Raw genomic sequence first — 7,470 nt, 5'->3', positions numbered from 1 at the left:
GGAGGGGGGAGGGAGGGGGCAAAAATTTGAACTTTATGAAAGTGAATGTTGAAAATTGAAAATAAATTAGTAAAGAAAAAAGGAAAAAGATGGAGAAATTTGGGGGAGAGATAATAGCAGTTTTTAAAAATTCATAGTAAAGAAAGAGATTGACAACATCTAAAGTAGTTGACAATCATTGTCAAATTACATTAGGATAGCATCAGTTTAAATATTTTCAGTTAACTCCCTTCAACCAGATTGTAGTGTGAAGGTGACCTTGGATGCTTGAAGTTCATCCTGGTAGAAGACATTATGTGCCTAGTAGTTTCCAAGCTGAAAATCTTTGACTAGAGTCCCAATGATTAGGATCAAGCTACTAAGAGAAGCTCATCATTAAGGTATCCATTGGGTGATTATTTTTTTGTTGCAATGACTTTCAAAAAGTAAGTTATGAAAAATCTTAATTTTTAAGGATAAATAAGAGATCCATGTTGAAAAATTATACTTCTTTTTTCTTCATATTCATAAACCCTACTGACTACTCTATGGATCATTCTTAGATCATGTTGTATTGAAGTTTATAATAAACAAGTTTTCTTCTATTGAATCTTCAGAACTCCAACTGAAATATAGAAATGAAATTTGTCAATTGAAGGAATTGGATTCTAAAGGCTGCTTCCACATATAGTTTATAACAAACCCATATCTAACTCAAGTCTCTTCCTCTAAAATGTATATAGATATACAGAGCATATCATGCGTATAGGAGTATAGAGTGTCCTAAACATAGTTCAGTATTATGATTTAGTAGCTTAAAACCACACTAAGAATTTTGGGACACCCTATGTACTTCCTTTGAATTATCAGTGTCTGCAGATAGCTGTGATTATATGGAAGCCCAATAAAATAATTTTAGAAATATTCACTAACAACACTTTTAATTTAAAAGTACATAAAGGTCTCTATACTTAATCATTATCAACAAATACTTATGCACAAAACAATGATATGTATAAGAATTTAAGAAAGAAGAACATTACAGAAGAAAACTCATTGTTTCCAGAGTCAGAGGACCTTGTTTGAAATACTCCTTGTCATGCTTATTCCTCTTTGACTTTGGGAAACTGCTTTATGTTCCAGGGCCTCATTTCCCTTATCCATAAAATAAGGGAAGTTGACTAGATGTCCTGTGGGTCCCTCTTAGCTCTGTATCAATAATGTGATGCCAGAACTATTCTAAAAAAGGGTAATTCAAGTCATATTTGTTTGACTATGACTCAGGTTATTTTACTAGTTGATCACTATATAGCAATTCAAAGCTATCAAATGGAATCATATAAGACACAAGGAATCCAAACCTTAAAAGATCTAGTTTTCTTTAAAGGGGCATCTTAGCTGGGGGGGGGGGCAGCTATGTGGCACAGTGAGTAGAGCACTGGCCCTGGAGTCAGGAGGCCCTGAGTTCAAATCCAGCCTCAGACACTTGACACATGTACTAGCTGTGTGACCTTGGGCAAGTCATTTAACCCCAATTACCCTGCCAAAAAAACAAAAAAAAAAATTGGGGGGCAGCTAGGTGGCACAGTCAGTGGAGCACCGACCCTGGAGTCAGGAGGACCTGAGTTCAAATCAGGCCTCAGACACTTGACACACTTACTAGCTGTGTGACCTCAGGCAAGTCACTTAACCCCAATTGCCCTGCCTTCCCCCCTAAAAAAATAAATAATTAAAAAAAAAAGAAAAAAAAAGAATAAGACACAAGGAATCCAAACCTTAAAAGAGCTAGTTTTCTTTAAAGGGGCATCTTAGCTGGAAGACTTAATTTTTATATTAAATTGGAAAAAAAAATTTGGCTACCTAAAGTAACATAATTTGTGGTTATTTTGTTCAAAACATATTTATCAATGCTGTAGTGAACTTTATTTTTGTTAAAATTGCTCTTTTTATGTTGAGATATTTTAAAAATATAATAATGGAAAATTTAAACATCTAGGTTACATTCTTTAAGGAAATATTTTATTAATATCCAAAAAATTGATTTGATATTTCACTCAAGGCAAGTGAAGCCAACATTTGTTAATTGAGGCATAAACTTCGCAATGATAATAACATATCTGTCAAAATGAGATAGACTTAGAATCATATGAGAACACCAGAAATTTTAACACCTACGCTACCACCTTCTTCTTCTAAGCAATAATACAGTTATCAAATTTGTCAAATCTCACTAAAATTATCATCTCAAATGGTTGATTTTTTAGAGCAAGAATTAGGTTTTTAGACCAAAGGAAACTGAATTTGATATCAAACTATTTTGGAGATAAATTTGTAAAGTAATGATTCTTTTAAAAATAACTGTATTAGAGTTATCTTTTCAAGTTAATATTTTTCTTTGTGGTAGTCACCAAAATTTGGTAGTCAGCAATTTTCCAACAATCCAACAATGCTGGCATTTCTGGCAACCTATCCTATAATCATACATATATACATATACATACACATGCAAACATATACACATATGATACATATCCATCCATATATCTATATACACATACATATATCTATATCTATCTATCTATCTATCTATCTATCTATCTATCTATCTATGTCCGTACCTGTGCCTATACTTATACATATACATGCAAACATATACACATACGATACATATCCATCCATATATCTATATACACATACATATATCTATATCTATATCTATCTATCTATCTATCTATCTATCTATCTATCTATCTATCTATCTATCTATATATGTCTGTACCTGTGCCTATACTTATACATATACATGCAGCTAGGAGTCATAGTGGATAGAATGCCAACCTGAAGTCAGAAAGACTAATTTTCATGAGTTCAAATTCTGTCTTAGACACTTGGCAGCTATGTGACTCTGGACAATTCCTTTAACCTTTTTTGTGTTCCTTATCTATAAAATGAGCTAGAGAAGGAAATGGCAAACAACTCTAGTATCTTTTCCAGGAGAACCCCAAACTGGGTCATACAGAGTTAGACATGACTGAAATGATTGAAAAGTAACAAAAATGTGTATATACATATACAGAAATATCTATATATAATAATGTGAATATATTCACACATGCATGGTGAGATCTTCCTGGGCTTCATATATGTTTATATGCATGTATGCATACATACATATGTACACACATGAATATACAAACATACACAGAAATATATATGTGTATATATACACACATACACATGTGCGTATACACAGAGTGAGAACAATTGTGCGGCTGATGACATTAATATTTTTACAAAGATAAAGCATAATGATATAATTATATAGGTATCTATATATAATCTATACTTATAGTATGTGTATGTATGTGCATATACATACACACATGTTTTCACAGATTTTGCTTCAAATCACTTTTGCATTTCTTTGCAATGGATGGATTTTCTCATCTGCCCTCTCCTGTGCCAAAATAATTTCAAAATTCAAAAGATGAGGATTTGATGGAACTGAAGATATGTTAAAGCATATTCTCCAAGTTCTAAAGGCAGTTTCAAAAGAGGTGATCAGCATACTCTCACCTGTCTAAAATAGTGAAGTTTAGTAAATGACTATGGCAGAACTCATGGAAAAAAGCCTGCATGTAGAGCAGCCAGAAACTCAATGATTCCTCTATTTCCCTACACTTTTAAAAGCCACTTTTTGCCACTAAAGGCTTTGGAGAATTTCCCCTTAGGTGAGATCTGAGACTCTCTCCCTCCCTCCCTCCTTTCTCTCTCTCTCTCTCTTGTTTGGACCAGTTTTTATGTGAGAAATATAAAGGTTGCATTTGCAATAATTTTTAATTTAGGTTTGTTTTATTTAAGTTTAATGTTAATTCCATGCTTGGTTTCATTAAGAACAATATAAATTCTGTATCTGTGGTTCCGGTCAGATATCCAATAGTGCAAATTAGCTTCAAGTTACACATTGTGAACAAAAGAGGTTGAGCAAGACAAGAAGGATGGAGAGTAAAGGGGGAGAAGAGGAAGAGGGAAGGAGAAAAACCAAAGAATTGGACAGGCATGCAGGCTTTTCAATACCACCTTCAGTGCTAACCTGCTGTGAGAGAAGGCCAAAGTCGACAAGAACGAGCAGCCACGGATTGTTGGGCTGATACCAGCACCATTTCAGCACAGTTTGGAAACACGTTTCACAGCAAAAGCACTACAATAAACATTCCAAGGCAACGTGCAACTTCAAGCTAAATATCCAATTAATTTTAAACATTGGTACAAAATTCAGTTTAAACAATTATAAAAAGGAAAAATGCCACCACATGCACCCTCTCTCCTAGACTCTCACTTCACCTAGAAGCCTAATGCATTCCAATGTAATATCCATTTCTAATGGTTTTCTTGCCATATCTGGCACAGAGACAATACAATAATGCTCAAAAAGTCTCTATGCAGTCCTGTTGGTATCTTAAAGAACCTAAAAGCTGGGACCAGTAAAATCCACAGAAACTCACTTTTGCCTTTAAGAACTTTGAAAACCACTTAAAAGAAAAAACCAACAGGGCAGGAACCTAAATTCTGAGACCAAAAGTTAAAGTCAGATTTGGTGGTCCTCAGTAACTATTGGGAATTATGGGGTGGAGGTATGGGGAGGATTGGGGTGGTAAGAGATGGATCCACGTGTTCACTTTGATGTCTCTCACTGCTTTTCATCTTCCACATCTTGCAGTGCTTCTTAATTCTTTTCTTCACCATCACCCTGCATGTCCGAAGTTCATAGTGTCAGGTTATGCTGTAACAACTGCATAATAAATGTCAAGCCCTTATAGCTTCCTTCACTCAGTGTATCCAGTTCTGCAACTGCATCATCAAAAGCTGCTTTTGCCAACCTGCAGGCACTGTCAGGAGAAGTAAGAATTTCATAGTAGAATATGGAAAAGTTGAGAGCAAGACGTAAGCGAAAGGAGTGCATTGGTGAAAGTTCTGTCATTGTCCTATCACTAGCAGCTTTATAAGACACCAGGGTATTCTCTGCAGCCTCCTTCCTGTCATTTCCTGCATCAAATTCAGCCACTAACTGTGCTAGGCCCATTTCCTTTTATAATAGAAAACCTTTGACTCCTGAGTGTTTGCTGCTGGAATGAGGAGTTTGTCCAGTACATCCAGAATGTCACAAAAGATTAATTTTCGTTCAGTCTCAACAGTTTGCTGATATTCCTAAATCATTTTATTTTGTCTTTTACTCCCTTGTTTTCTTCTTTCTGTTCAATACTGCTGATAATACACCAGTGCACTATTCTGGCTCCAATCATACTCTTACATGCAACTGACAGTAGGTTTCTTTCTTCAACTGTCAACTCCACATCCATTCCTTCTACTTTTTTCATTGATTCCACCATTTTCTTGTATAGCTCAACCTGTTTGGGCAGTTTTGCCTGTTATACCCGATCCTCCCGAGGATCTGCGTGACAGTTGGCAGTAGATGGCCACTCTTAACTCACTTGTCAGGCTCTCTCTCAATATCTGGGCAGCCGACTCTCTCTCTTTCACTGAGAATGAATTCCACCAAGTGAAAAACAAGATCTCATACTGGAAAATTTCCTGAACGCCGTGTAATTAGATATGGGACATGAGGAATGTTAAAGACATTATCAAGGTGCCAGCTCCTCGACATATTGGCTTCTTCGAAGAATATTTCTCTCCCTTCAGACACCTATCTTTGATGAGAAACTGTGTGTCTCGTCTATCAAAGTTTAAAGCATGAAGATCAAGATCTCGTCTCCACCAAGTTTACATCAATTCTGCCTTACTCTTGAATAATCAATCTTAACCAGTAGGAAGACTCTTATGCAAATGGCTATTAAGCCTTGAGTTACATTTATATGATTTTGTTGCTGTATTTTCTCCAGGGTAAAAGGTAAATTTCACTGGGGTGAAAGGAAGCAAGTATTTATTAAGCACATACTATGTGCCAGGCCTTGTGCTGGGAAATTTACAGGCATTTAACTTTATTCTCCCAACAGCACTTTGAGGAAATTGTTGTTAGTAACATCTTATACTTCAGGAAACTGAGGCAAACAGAGGTGAAGGAACTTGTCCAGGGCCACCCAACTATTAAGCATATGAGTCTTCCTACCTCCAATCCCAGTGCTCTATCCACTGTGCCATTTAGCTGTTTCTATTCATGATATACTACAACTATATTATTGTACATTTAATAATTTGAAGTTTATTTAAAGCATAAACCTTAATTGTCCATATTACATTTATTTATTTTTTTTATATTTGTGAACCTGAATGTGGACCATCCTTTGACAAATGTATGGTATGTATGGGTTAATTCAACTCAAATCTTCATGGTAAACTTTATCATTTCAGTGACGAAGAAGCATTTAAGAGAATCATAAAATCCCACGAGCTAGAAAGGATTTGAGAGATCTGATATTCCAATTCACATTTAAACAAGCATCCTCTATAAAGTAGAATTGAAATAGTAACATATTTCCTGGGGCTATCCATTATATTCTGGGATATTTTTAATCTTGAGGAAGTTTTGTTGTTGATGCTTTTGTTATTTTTCCTTACAGGAAGCTTCATTTTTCCTTTTGCCACTTCTATCCATTGCTCCAAGATAAGCCCTCTAGGATCATATTGGAGAAAAAAAGCAAACCAAAACATATAATCCTTCTTCTAAGTAACAGCCTTTCAAGTCAACAGGAAGGCAACAAGTATTTATAAGTATTTACTTTATCCTAGGCAGTGAACTAAACATACTTTTCTTCAACTTTGAAGAAAGCTATTAGATTCTGCCTTAAATTCTCTCTTATTTATGCCATTTTTTTCCGCAGTACATTTTTTGGTAGAATTTGTATCTGTGAAATTACACATTCTTCTTATAACTAAGATAAACATTTGTTAAATAACTCCTCCAACACTGTCCAGATATGCTTTTATTATTCCATGACCTATTTGTATGTTATAGTCCTTGGTAAATTTAGGCTGATAAAGAACAGCATTTAAAGTGTTCATTGAATTGATGCTTGTAAAAATTAAGAAACAATATTTTGTAAATAAGAAAAATTCCATAATGGATAGAGATCTAGGAAGAGTTAGAAATAATATTTCAATATCTACCCACAGCATGGCTGTGTGATCCTGGACAATCCATTTAATCTCTTCACTTCCCCAGGTAAATTTCTAAAACCATAAAAAACAAAGTAGTTACTAATCTGGATTGGTAGAGAGAACTTTATCAGTAACAATTCCCTACACTAATGAAATCAAAGGCCTAAAATAAGGTAACAACAACTAAAAATGAAACTATATTAAGAGAACTAATAAAGTAAATGGGTTCTCTCTGCCTTCTGGAAGGCCTTATTCTAGATCAGACTCCTCCTATCATTCCATAAAACTAATTCTGCTATTCTGAATACAGCCAAAAAATTCAAATATTTTATCAATCATGTAAACATAATCTTGAATAGTTTTGCCATCAGCTTT

General features: G+C 34.8%; 1 pseudogene; it reads right to left on the bottom strand.

Annotated features, from left to right (window-relative positions):
* Positions 1 to 4,669: 4,669 nt before the first annotated feature.
* Positions 4,670 to 6,592, bottom strand: LOC118836713 (annotated as a pseudogene).
* Positions 6,593 to 7,470: the final 878 nt, after the last annotated feature.

This window comes from Trichosurus vulpecula, chromosome 1 (assembly GCF_011100635.1).
Source record: "Trichosurus vulpecula isolate mTriVul1 chromosome 1, mTriVul1.pri, whole genome shotgun sequence".
In the NCBI taxonomy this organism is placed as follows: domain Eukaryota; kingdom Metazoa; phylum Chordata; class Mammalia; order Diprotodontia; family Phalangeridae; genus Trichosurus; species Trichosurus vulpecula.
This window is presented reverse-complemented; position numbering and strand designations above follow the sequence as displayed.